General features: G+C 51.6%; 1 long non-coding RNA gene across 1 annotated transcript; it reads right to left on the bottom strand.

Annotated features, from left to right (window-relative positions):
• Nucleotides 1-2939: 2939 nt before the first annotated feature.
• LOC118018397 lies at nucleotides 2940-8291 on the bottom strand. The gene is made up of 3 exons (XR_004681391.1): nucleotides 8124-8291; nucleotides 7165-7308; nucleotides 2940-3566 (listed from the first exon to the last, which is right to left on the bottom strand). It is a non-coding gene; the product is annotated as an uncharacterized LOC118018397 (long non-coding RNA).
• Between the last annotated feature and the right edge of the window lie 4310 nt (nucleotides 8292-12601).

The raw sequence follows: 12601 nt of genomic DNA, 5'->3' as shown, positions 1-12601 counted from the left end.
TCAGCCCACAGGTAAGGGCACAACATTGGCCGAAGGTTTTAAAAAGAGAAGAGAGGATCATGGTTGTCTTTGAATTTCGAAAGATCTCTCAACCAGCTGGAAGAAGATGGGCTGCGGCTGGCAAGAGGGGAGACCAAGGGTCCATTAGGAAGTGATTTCAGGGGTGCCTGGGTGGCTCAGTTGGTTAAGCGTCTGCCTTCGACTCTGGTCATGATCCCAGGGTCCTGTGATCGAGCCCCGAGTTGGGCTCTCTGCTTAGCGGGGAGTCTGTCTCTCCCTCTCACTCTCCCTCTGAGCTCTCTCTGTCAAATAAATAAAATCTTAAAAAAAAAAAAAAAAGGGAGTGATTTCATGAGTCCAAAGGAGGGGTGATTTGATTTTAAACTCAGGCATTGCCCTAGCACTGAGGACAAGGGGGCAGAACTTTGAGATATTTCAGAGAAAGTCTACAGGATCTGGGGGTCAGTTGAGGGAGGGAGCTGAGGGGGAGTCTGGTCTCTGCTCCAGCAACTGGGTGGGGAAATGGAATACAATTCATCTACACGAATGTCCCAGCAGGTCAGAGTCTCACATAAATATTCAAATCATACTCTGGGGTTCTCAGAATGTTGATGTAGCCTATGATTCAACCATTGTTAGTTTGATAATTCCAGAAACTATAGTATTGGGGAAAACCCAATTTTCTAGAAAGGTAAGAGGTGGATTCCACTCCTGATAGAGTCGTAGATGGTATTATTGTTGGAGATAGCCCTGCCCATCCTTAAGGCCCCTCACCCTATACATGATATATCCTTGTGCCTTTGACAGCAGGCTCGGCCATGTGACTCATTTCAGCCAACAGAGCGTAAGCACGAGAAACACAGTTCACTTCTGGGCGAAGCCCTGGGGGCCACGGCAAAATCCTCCACTTTTCTTTCCTGTCTACCACAAACCCGGGTTCCCAGAGTAAAGACTGCGGCCTTTAATGGACACATAGTGTGAGCAGTAAACCTTTGTTGTTGTAAGCCGCTGAGATTTGTAGGTATATGGTCCTGAGCAGAGCGTAGATTCAGGTGACTGATATCATTACTAAGAGCACTGTTTCTGAGTTTATAAAAGGGTGATCTCTGGAAGCCAAGATGGGTTCACTTAGGACAAGTCACACCTGACAAAGGGGGTTGAGTTATTTGATGAGGCTACTCTGGGTCACTGGAGCGATACATCAGAGGAATTCTGTAACTCTAAGGGGTACCTGCATTTCAGCAAGGCGTTGACAAGGTGAACAAGATGGGGAAGAGTGAGCTCAGTGAGAGCATGACTAAATGGTTCTGTAACCATCAGAGTGACGAGCCAAGGAAGGCTGATCTAACACAGCTGATGCCAACCTTCAGAAAGGTCTCTAGTATTAAGCCACCGGACTCTGCCTTTGTTCCATTCAGTTCAACATTTTTATCAGTGATTTTTCACAAGGCCTTCAAAAGTATGCTGATTACATTCAACAATGATACAAAGCTGGGAAAAATAAGCTGCTGAATGGTGAGATATTTTTGGCAGAGCATAACAAGATGAGTAGTAGGAGAGATCAAACCACATTTCAAAAAACCAAAAGGACTAGAATGGAAGATACAACAGCATACGTGGAAAAAACGGGACTTCGTTGACCACGAGCTCAGTATGAGTAGTTGTTAGGAAGCGCCAATATTCATCGAGCACTCACGATGCACCATTTCGTCAAGTAATTTACAGAATTACCTCCTGGAGGGGCGCCTGGGTGGCTCAGATGGTTAAGCGTCTGCCTTCGGCTCAGGTCATGATCCCGGGGTCCTGGGATCGAGTCCCACATCGGGCTCCCGGCTCAGCGGGGAGCCTGCTTCTCCCTCTGACCCTCTCCCCTCTCATGCTGTTTCTCTCTCGCTCGCTCTCTAAAAATAAATAAAATCTTTAAAAAAAAAAAAAAAGAATTACCTCCTGGTATTCTTCACAATGACCCTGGTTATTTCATGCTGTGCTTTGCAAGAGTTGTTTTCATTGAATCACTGATAGAAAAAAAGTATATGTATACATATGTGTGTGTGTATAACTTTATATATAACTATACATATCTTTATGTACTTATATCAAGATATATAGTTATATATAAAGATATATATAACTTTTTTTGTAAAGAAACTCCTAGGAGGTAGGGTCCAATCCTTTTGGAACGCATATTTTCTATCATTTCTTCTTAAGGGTTCAATTTAATTCCACATTGACTGAGCACCTACGATGTGCCCAACACTCTTCCAGGTGCTGGGGATCGACTGGGGATAAGACAGGTAAATTTCCTTCCTCCGTGGAGTTGCTGCTAGTGTGGGAGGCATACCAAAAGTGAACCCCACGATTTTAGGGGGCAGTACATTCTAAGGAGAGCAAAAAGCAGGGTCATGGAACGCAGAGGCTGGGGAGGGAAGGAGGGGCGACTAGGCAGGATGGTCAGGGAAGGCATCCTGAGGAGGTGACATCTGAGCAAAGCCCTAAATGGTGAGATAAATCCAGCCAGTGGTTCCAAGTCAAAAACTTCCTCACCCTCCCCTTCCTCTTGGATTAGAAGCCAAGGCACCAGGATCGACAACAGAACAGCCGCTTCAGGAGCCCAGGCAAGAGGAGAGGGTCTAAGAAGCTTCCAGATGTGTCCAGCATTCTAACCAGCTGGCTTCTAGGCAGTCTTCACTGGGCCCTCGACACCGGCAGATGCCAGGAGCCCCACCGTGGGCAGACTCTAGCGAAGGCACAGAAAGTCAGTCTGGAACTGGGGTGGGGAGGTTGGGGGGGTATTTTCTTTAACTTGGATTTATTTTTTGCGGCTATCGGGTTTCCTTGTCTGTTAGGAAGCCCTAGGAAATTATTTGCTTAACAAGAGCATTCGGTATTTCTCAAAGGCTTTATTATTTTTTTTTTAACCTTCTTTCCCTTTGCTCTTGTTTTTCTTCTCTTTGTTTGGCTTTTGAGCAAAAACTTCCTACCCACTGTGATATTTTCCCCCTGAATAGCTAAGTAGGCTAGAAAAACAGTAGTAGGAAACACGGTGGATGGCCAGGAATCTGGGAACCTCCCAGAAGAACCAGGGTCAGCTACTCCAACCTCGGCTCATGTGGGCAAATGACTCCAAAGACAGGTTGGCCATCGAAGTCCCACGGAAGGTCTCCCCACTTTGCAAGGTGCCACTGCTAAAGCCCCTCGGGGAGGATGTGGCAGTTGCAGAGGGCCTGTTTGGCATGCCCTGGGGGGAACTAAGAGATGCACTTTGGCACCCATCTGCTGCGTGAAGGTGGTGATGCGAGCATCTTGTGTCCGGCAGTCACTCGAGGGACATTGGTGGATCCCAATTCCAGCCAACGACGTTGTTAAATCGAGCCTGTAAGACAATGAGTCGAATTCCAAAGGACTGAGGGAAGCCGTGGAAACAGTGATGGAGCACAGAGCAGCCAACAAGTCCGATGTGAAGGGAAGGAGGTGCCCGGAGGAAATTTCGCTGGGAGAAAACATGGCTGGTGGAAGAGAAGTCACCCCTTGTCTTTTGCGCCGAGACTGAAAGCAGCGTTTCCACACTGTGAAATTAAGATGAGATTCGCTTATTTTGGATTTGTACCACTTTAGATTTATTTTTCAAGATGAAGTTCCCACCAAACCTCTCTCTCCTTTTTTTTAATCCATTCATTTTTTCAAATACGGAATTTCGAGGGCACCTGGGGGGCTCAGTCAGTTGGGTGTCTGCCTTCGGCTCAGGTCATGATCCCAGAGTCCTGGGATCGAGCCCCGCATCGGGCTCCCTGCTCCGAGGGAAGCCTGCTTCTCCCTCTGCTGGTCCCCTGCTTGCACGCACTCTCTCTCTCAAATAAATAAATAAAATCTTAAAAATAATAATAATAAAATATGGAATTTTTGACCCCACATCAATGGCTTTGCGTCGGGTGCTCTGGCCCTGGTCCCTGACCCCTTCCTCCCCTTCCCTCCCTGCGACTGTCCACCAGGCTGGGGTCCCAGAGAGGATTATTTCACATCCCTGTCCTGTGTCCCAGAAGTTGGCACTGAGACTCCAGTGAGCTGGGGTGTCCTTCCCCTGGAGTCTGCTGTATAAAGGAAGAGCCCCCTACTTCTCTCCTTCCCTCCCCTCCTCTTCTTACTGGAGGGTAAGCAGCTCGAGTGGTGGCCCACACCCCACCTCCCGCCTCGGTGGCTGGGTGGTCGTCCACACAGTGGTTCGGGGGCCTGCAGCCGGGGGCTCCATCCTCCTTGACATCTTTGGAGTCCTCCCCCTTCAGCCAGGGATGGAGAAGGGATTGAGAGAAGCTTCTGTGGGCCAGGCTCCAGAGGGGTGCGCGTCGACCCCAGCCGCATGCCAGGGGTCAGAGCTCAATCACACGGCTGCCCCCAAGTGCCCAGAAGCCTGGAAACTCAGTCCCGCCCCGTGTCCCCCGCTAGCCAGCTCGCCATGCTTCCCTGCTCTTTCTCCTCCTCTTTCCGACACCACCTCCCGGTTCCCGTTCGTCTCTGGGTTGGTGTGTCCATGTAAGGCACCGTGCGTCCCCCTCCGGGGCAGGAAAGCAAAGCTGCTGATCTTTGCTTTAGGAAAGCCCGAGGGTCAGAAATGTTTTTTGAGTTAAGTGAGTGTGCATGCTCACCTCTGTGCCTCAGGCGGCATGTGCAAAACATGGATCCAACCTGAGCTAACCAGGAACAAGGCTAATTGCAGAGAGACATGTGCTAGTTGGAGAATCCATGCATCCATCCACCCACCCGTTGTCCATCCATCCGTTCGTTCAAATGATGGTTAACGAGCCCACCGTGGACAGAGCCCTGTGCAAGGTGCTGTGTGGAAAGAAGAAAAAGAAGGTGGCGTGCGCTCTGCCCTTGAGAAGTTTATAATCCGGTCGGGGAAATAACAGCCACACACACACACAACGCCAGCAAAGATGGCAGGTCCGGCACAGAGACAAGTCGGAATCCCTCAGGAGCAAAGGCAATGGGACCGCTCCGCACGTACGCCCATCTCCCTTCCTCCTCCATGTACGCACAGCACAGTGGTCCTCCTGTCCTGTCCCCGTTCCTCCAGTCCTTCACGACTGGCCTCACTCACTTTCACAGCCCTCGCCCCGTCCTCCTGTCTCTATGTTCCCCATTCTGTTCTCTGTGCCTCTCTTTATGTGCTTCCCCTTTAAAGCACAGCTTGAGTTTGTGGCAGCCTCAGGGCCTTTGCACCTTCCGTGTCCTCTGCCAGGCTCTCCTCAGAGCGAGCCCCCTTGTCACCAGCTTCCTTGACGCTCCCGGCCCCCGCCTCCACCTAAAGCAGTCCTGGTTACTCTCCATCCCGTCATCCCATTTTATTTGTATAGTATTATAATTCTCCGTAATTATTTAATTATTTCCCCCCCTCCCCCCCAGATTGGAAACACCATAAGAATGGGGGCCAAGATTGACTTGTCCGTGGCTGTATCCCCAATGCTGGGCATACAGTAGGTGCTTGGTTAATAACTGCAGCTTGAAGGGATGTCAGGAAGCCCCTCTCCCTTTCCCTTGGCATCTCGGCACCACACGGCCAGCACTGCTGAGCCCTCGCCTCCCGCGAGCCATGCCCTTACTGGAATCTGGTGCGCAGCCTCTGCCCTCCCCGAAGCCCCCAGCATTGCGCCAGGAGCGGGAGCCTTTCCTTTGCTTCCCACTCAATGCCCTTTGTCTTCACTTTCTGCTGAAAACCACACAACCAGAGTATCTGCCCAGACTTGTGTTTTCCTTGAGGAAGGAATAGAAACGTATTTGTTTGCCCCGCTCTGTGATGTGCTCACCCCGGGGGCGCCTGTGAGGGGACCGTGGGCCTCTGTTGCTGGGCTCCCTCCCTCCGGGCTTTGGCAGGAGCTGGGGAGCGGCCTGCTCTCTCCTCTGCACGCCTCGCAGCCACTCTGGTCTCGCCTGGGCTCTGACCAAGCTAGACAGAGTCTTGGGTTATTTTCAATGTGCACAGATGCCCTGTCTGCCTCTTTATTCAGACGGAGCTCAAAAGGACTGTTGGACTAACTGAGCGTCTGCCATGATGCCTCTTGAAAAGCCAAGGCACTTTTGGGAGGACTGCTTATTTTTCGCTCTAACAACTTTTTCGTCCCCCAAACCTTCTCAATCAAGCAGTGATGCTTTGTCGTTATGGATTCGGGCAGACAGGCTCACCAACTTACGTGGCATCACGGTTACTAGTCAGAGGAAGTAATTTGGAACCTGTTTGGGTGGTGTCCCACATTTGGAAGACCCCCGAACATGTTGCCTTGCGCCGATGTGCCGAGCGGGGGACGTGCAGAAGGGCGGCTTCCGCAGATGTTAGTCTGCTGGGTCAAGTCCTGAAGATGTTTGCATTTAAGTGCCGCTTAAGAGCAAGAGAACCTCAACCCCTAAACATTTGATAAACTGTAACAAAAGTGGTGTAGAGAGATGAATGTGTCAAAGCGGGCTTACGGGAGGTGACCCGTGGATTCACCTTCCGCCCCCACTGCCCACCACTCACGGGGCTCAGCAGACTCTTTCTGCCAAGGGCCGCCGGGTGGAAACTATGTCAGGCTCTGCAGGAGGCAAACGTCATCGTCATCACAGGATGGGGGCTGTGGCCCAGCATAGTGCCCTCGGCAGATGCATCCACCGGGGTTTGCAGAGGTTAAGGCTTGTCAGGGAACAGGCTATTCCGTCGTCTCACAGCATCTCCCCACAGATTCCTGATACGTTACAAAGGGCAAGATAACTTTACGACGAAGTCACGTGGCGGACGGCACCTCAACCAGGTGACAAGATGTTAGCGGGGTCAATCCTGAGACAAGCTGACGTGACATCCCTCTTGCTAAGGACGTCTCAACATCAACCCTGTAAAATTCCTGGATAAGTGTTTATCTTAAGTCTAATCTCAAGGAAGCCATCAGACAAATGCGGATTGTGGGACTTTCTTTTTTTTTTTAAGATTTTATTTATTTATTTGAGAGAGAGAGCACAAGCAGGGAGGGGGCAGAGGGAGAGGGAGAAGCAGGCTCCCCGCTGAGCAGGGGAACCCTCCCCCACCTGGGTCCCAGGATCCCGGGATCATGACCTGAGCCAAAGGCAGACGCTTAACCAACTGAGCCACCCAGGTGCCCAGATGTTATCTTTCTTCTACTGGACCGTGAGCATACTTACCCTTTGCTTTGGGGGAACACACTATCTCGACCTTTTGAGGCTGTTCTCCTTACAAACATCCTTGACATGACGGTCCAGACAGAGGGCAGCCAGGGCCTCTCCTGGAAAGATGTGCAGAGACACAAGAGCGCCGTGCAGAGTTGTCTTCCCATGGATTGAAAAAGAAAGCAGCTTTCAGGGGCCTTATTGGGATAATCAGGGAGGAGGGGGTTATATAAAATACAGGTCATATAATACTTTTGCCCCAGTGGTAAATTCCTTTGGTGTGGTCACACTATTGTGTTTACGTAGGAGATCGTCTTTGTTCTTAAAGATGCCACTTAAGTATTGGGGGTTAAGGGTCACGATGTCTGCCGCTAAGTTTTCAAGGGTTCAGAGAAGCAGATAATGCATAGGGATCACGCAAACGCATGTGAACATGGGAGAGACATCGAAGGAGGCCTGATGTGTCACCATGGCAACCCATGATGCGTGGAGGTGAGGGAGCTTGGGTCTTCATGATATTACTCTTTCAACTTTATAAAACCAAAATTAGGGGGACCTGGCTTCCCCAGGAACATGCAACGGGCTCACCTGACATTAAGGACTGCATTTTGACTATGCTCGCTCGATCACTGATTTTATCCCTGCCCTGCCTTAATTAAGTGCTCTGAGGACATGAATAGGTTTTTTGTTGACTCAAGCTTCGGAGAAGCTGGCAAGAAAAGGCCTTTTCAGCTAAAACTCCTTAAACCCCGAAGGTGTGAACCAGCAAGCTAGCAGCCCCGTTTCAGCCCCTGCATGCGGCTGTGACAGGAGGCGGCCGGCCCTCTTCTGGAACGGACCGGGGAGGGGCAGCGAGACTTCCAAGCCGGGACGCTGGCGGCAGAGTTTTCATTATTTCGCTCAAAGCATGGGGAATCCTGAGTTTGTTCCACACACACACTCAGATGTCAGCAGAAGGACATGCTCCCACTTACAGATGCACCGTGGATCCATTCTGTCCCCGTGTCCCTCCATTAGGTGGGCAGGTGGGTGGGCAGGTGGGTGAGAGCCGGTCTCAGGGATGGATGCCAGCCCCTGCCCACCGTGGGCTCGGGCCCGGGGACGGTGAGGCCAGACACAGGCCCCGACCCCCCAGACAGGCAGCGGCCCAGCAAAGACAGAGCCCGGGCTCGGGGAGGACGCGAGCTAAAAATGAAGCCGTGAGTCATTATGGAAGCTGTGTCCCGGGGCAGGGACGGCTGTGGCTCACGCGGGGGACAGAGCGAGGGTGCTGGGGACAATCTGATTCTCCCGTTCGGCTGGGCGGGGAGGGGCATCCGCGGGCCAGGCCCCAGACCAGGCCCTGCCAAGGACGCAGGGTCCCAAAGTCGCGGTCGTGCAGCATTGGGCCTTGAACGTAAAACGTATTTCCCTGGAGAACTGGCTCTTAGGAACAGTTCAACTAGGAGCTGTCAAGAGCTTATGATGAAAAAGCAACTGTCTGCCCTCCTTTCTCGGCCCCTTTGAACTCCGCTGAGAGTCTCCCCTAGGCTCTTTCAAATGCTAAAGAATGTGATTACTGCCGGCCTGCATTCCCTAAAGGAAGACAAAATCTATGCGCTCCCCAGAGAGAAGATAGAGATTTCGCTCCCATGCTACCCGCTTCTCTTCTCCTCCTAAGGAAAAAGAAAAACACATATGCACATACACGTGTGTACGAGTCTGTGTGCGTGTGTGGTTGTGTATAAACCCATGTTGTGTATGCGTGTGCTGGTGCGCATACGTGTGTAGACTTCACCTACTGACTAGCTTGGTTACTTTAATCAGGCGAGGAGATGCCGTGATCGAGAGCAAGGGCCACAAAGCCCGGAGAATCGGCATCTTGCTGAGGGCGCGGCCCCAGCCTGGCCAAGCCTAGCAGCCTCCGCCAGTTCTGTTTAATCCCAGGATATTCCCTCCTCATTCAATCTCTTTATTTAAACCCTGCTTTATGGAGCGGCCACGGAGGCACAGAGAGGGCATCGCAAATTGCCCAAAGCACACAGCTGGGAAGTGTTAGAGTTAAGGCCAGGCCCTGCTGTGTGAGTTTAGGTGAGACGTTACCCTCTCTGAGCTTCCCTCTTGTCATCTCTGAGGGTGAGGCAGCTCTCCGCATTCTGCCGGTCTTCCCGGATCACGGCAGCTATAGACAAGTCTGATGAAACCAACCAGCCGGCAGCTCCCCAGGCACTGCTGTGTGGGGGACGAGGACCCTCCCGGGTGGGTGGCTATTAATTCCTTAGACTTGCTCGTGCCCCAGGAGACATGAGTACACAGCCCTGCCCTCAAGGCGCTTCCGGGGCAGTTGGCAAGAACAGGAAGGATCTGTAAACAAGCACCATGTCACCTGAGTAGGATCTTTGCTTTCAACCCAGCCTGGGCCTTTGGGGTCTTTGGCATGATCCCCTAGATGGGCTTGCTTGCTTTGGAACGGTCTCTGCAGGTCACAGACCTGCCTCATCATCAGGCATTAGAAACTCAGTCCTCCTGCCTCACTGTTTCATGATACTTTGGGTCCCACCGACAGCTTTCCCCACATCCATCCTCCCAGGCTCCGGTCGGGCTTTCTCCTTAACAGCTGTGTGACCTCTGGCAAGTCACTTAACCTCTCTGAGCCTCCCTGGCTGGATCTGCTTTATTTTAAAATAGAAGGACTCCACATCCATCTTGGGTGTCAGAGTAGATTGCGGGGTTCAAGTGCAAGACAATGCGTGGGCAGAGGCCTTTGTAAACGGTCCATGAATGCACAGCCCTACTTTTATGAATGTTCTCCCAAGCTGCTCGGAACAAGCGGCTAAGGGCTCTCCATGAAAAAGCCTTTATTCCTGCGTGCCCTTCCCCTTAATCCTCTGGCATTTCTCGGAGCATTGAGCTTCCCTCTCACAAAGCGGCGTGGGGACATCCCCCTGAGGCTGGGATGTCGGGATGCTGGTGAGTCCCCAGAGCTGGCAATCACCCAACCATGTGCTCTTAAAAGCAGGTGACTTCACAAGCTCCTGGATGAATGTGTCCCACTGCAAAAGTGTGCAGTATGGGGGCGTGCCATTTCCTCCAGCATGGAACACACACTTGGGACCCCTTATAGTGTACCCCAATACCTCTTTTCTATTAAATATCTACTTTTTTCTATTAAATATCCAATCTCTCTCTCTCTCTCCTCTCCTATCTTTGATCTAACTTTAGAAACAATTTTGATCAGATCATTCCTAAAACCTGCTTGAAAACCTCTGCAGATTCCTGATCTCCTGGCAGATAAAGTCCAAATCCCTTAGCATCACACACCCGTCTCTACAAACCCGATCTCGCCTCCTGCAGCCCCTGTCTCGGCCCGCAGCCCCGGGCCCAGATCTTGAAAGACCACCCCTTCTTGTTCCTCTGGCTTCCCGTCACAGAGGAAATGTTCAAGCCCCTTTTCCTCTCAAGACTGGCCAACAGAGCCAACCACCCACCCACTGGCCCCTGGCTCAAGCTAACTTATGGAAATTTTGGCCTTTCCTCCCCTCTTTGACATTTGCAGACCATCTGGCACTGTGAGAAATAGAAGCTTCTATACTACAGGCTTTCCGTGGATGGGCAGCCCCCAGCCTTCAGCAGTGGATTCGATGAGGTCAGAGGTCATGGTCACTGGGGTCACTGTGTGGGCCACTAACTGGGTGTTTGACATTTGGAGTGTGGGCAAGTTTTTCCTGCCCCTAGATGTATACACATCTCCAACATTATTCCACACAAGGGAGTCCATTTCAGGGGAAGCTGTGTGTGGGTGCAGGGAAACTTCCAGAACCTAACTGGGCATCGTCATCAAGTTTACTCCCGGTAAGTGTGAATGGCGCAAGGGGGGCAGGATCAGGGTGAGGGGAGCGAGGCACTCGCCAACAACACAAAATTTATGGGAATGTCCCAAATGTGGGGACACATTTGGAAATCACGACAGATATGATTTTACTTTTGAAGGTCATGTTGACGGTCAAAACGGACACAGAAAATTCAAGGTGAGCAAAATCTCAACATTTTAAATGAAGTCAGGATGACCCTTCCATTGTGCAACCTAGCCCACGTGCCTTCGCCCTAATTCCCCGCGGGGCCTGGGACACACTACTGCCTGGGTGTCCCTATTCACTTCCCTGTGATCAGAAGTCATCTGCTGTTTGTCAAAGACTTCTCTCCAGGGCGGCCAAGCCATGGCAGCGACTGGGCGTTTGGGGAGAAGGTGAATCTTAATGTGTTCATGTTCTGGAAAGCACAGCCTCCCACTTTGGCTCTGTGAGATCACAGCAGTCCCCCTCACACCCACTTCTGGTCAAGTGGCCCATGGAAGGCCTGTCTTGCCTATAAGATTTGAAGCGAATGGAGTCAGTTCTGTTTTGGTTTTTTTTTTTTCCTCCGGAATGTTCCAGATATTCAAACCTCTGGTTAAGTCTGTTTGGGCAGCAGACTCCCCATGTTCTTCCTGGCCGATATGGAAATGGGTTGTACATTCACCTGATAAGAGGTCCCTCTGTGTTTCCCAGCACTCTTAGGAAGCTACCACCACGCCCTTCTGGAAAGCACCTCATGTTCTCTAGCTGCAGGGGGTGGGGCTCCGACACTGGTGTCCTTGCTGTCTCCCCCACCTGCAAGTAAATTCTGTCTCCAGCTCACTGCTCGATGGTCAAGGTCTCATCTTAAAAATGTCACCTCAGAGCCGCCTTCCCTGAACACCAGAGCCATAAACCGTCCTGTCCCCTGATTCCATTTGCTTGCAGTGCTTTATGAATTTCCTCCACTGAACTCACCCCCTTTGCTCCCTCATGTGTTCACCACCCCCTCCCCAAACACAGTGCCCCAGGGCCAGGCTATCCTCCCCAGCGATCAGGGCACAGTGGGGCCCTGATCAGCCTTGACCTGATGAGCATGCTTTAAGGAAGAGGAAGAGTCGAGACATCTGTCCACACCTTCCTTCTCTCCTCTGCTCCCTCCAGCCTCCCTCCCATTCCTGCCCTTTTCAAAGCAATTTGTGGGCAGCCTGGGTGCTCTGCTTTCAGGACGGCAGGCTGGATGCCTGGTGTGGGGTGTCTGTGTGAGTGGGTGGCTGGATGAGAGCTGCAGCCGCAAAGAGCTGATTCCTGGTCACCTGAAGAAAAGGAAACAAGTGCCCCTCGCCCTTGGGAGGAAGGAAAAGACGTGGGACCAAGACCCTTGTTAATGAGAAAGAACCTGCTAGGAGGAAATGTGGAAACGGACAGATGTGTACAAGATTCCAGGAAGGGTTTCTCACCTCCCCTACTTGCCCCCAGCCCCATTTCCACCCCGAAGACCCAGGTGGCTGTGAGTAACCAGATAATCAGATCATGGAGACCCAGGTACCCAGGGCAGGCAGCGGGCCCTTTAGGACCCACACTAAGGGTGGGCATTCTGTTTGGAAAGAGAGCCGCTCAAGAGTAGGTCGTGAAGCCCC

The sequence above is a fragment of the Mirounga leonina genome, unplaced genomic scaffold, assembly GCF_011800145.1.
Source record: "Mirounga leonina isolate KUSES-001 unplaced genomic scaffold, KU_Mleo_1.0 Mir_171, whole genome shotgun sequence".
Lineage (NCBI taxonomy): Eukaryota > Metazoa > Chordata > Mammalia > Carnivora > Phocidae > Mirounga > Mirounga leonina.
This window is presented reverse-complemented; position numbering and strand designations above follow the sequence as displayed.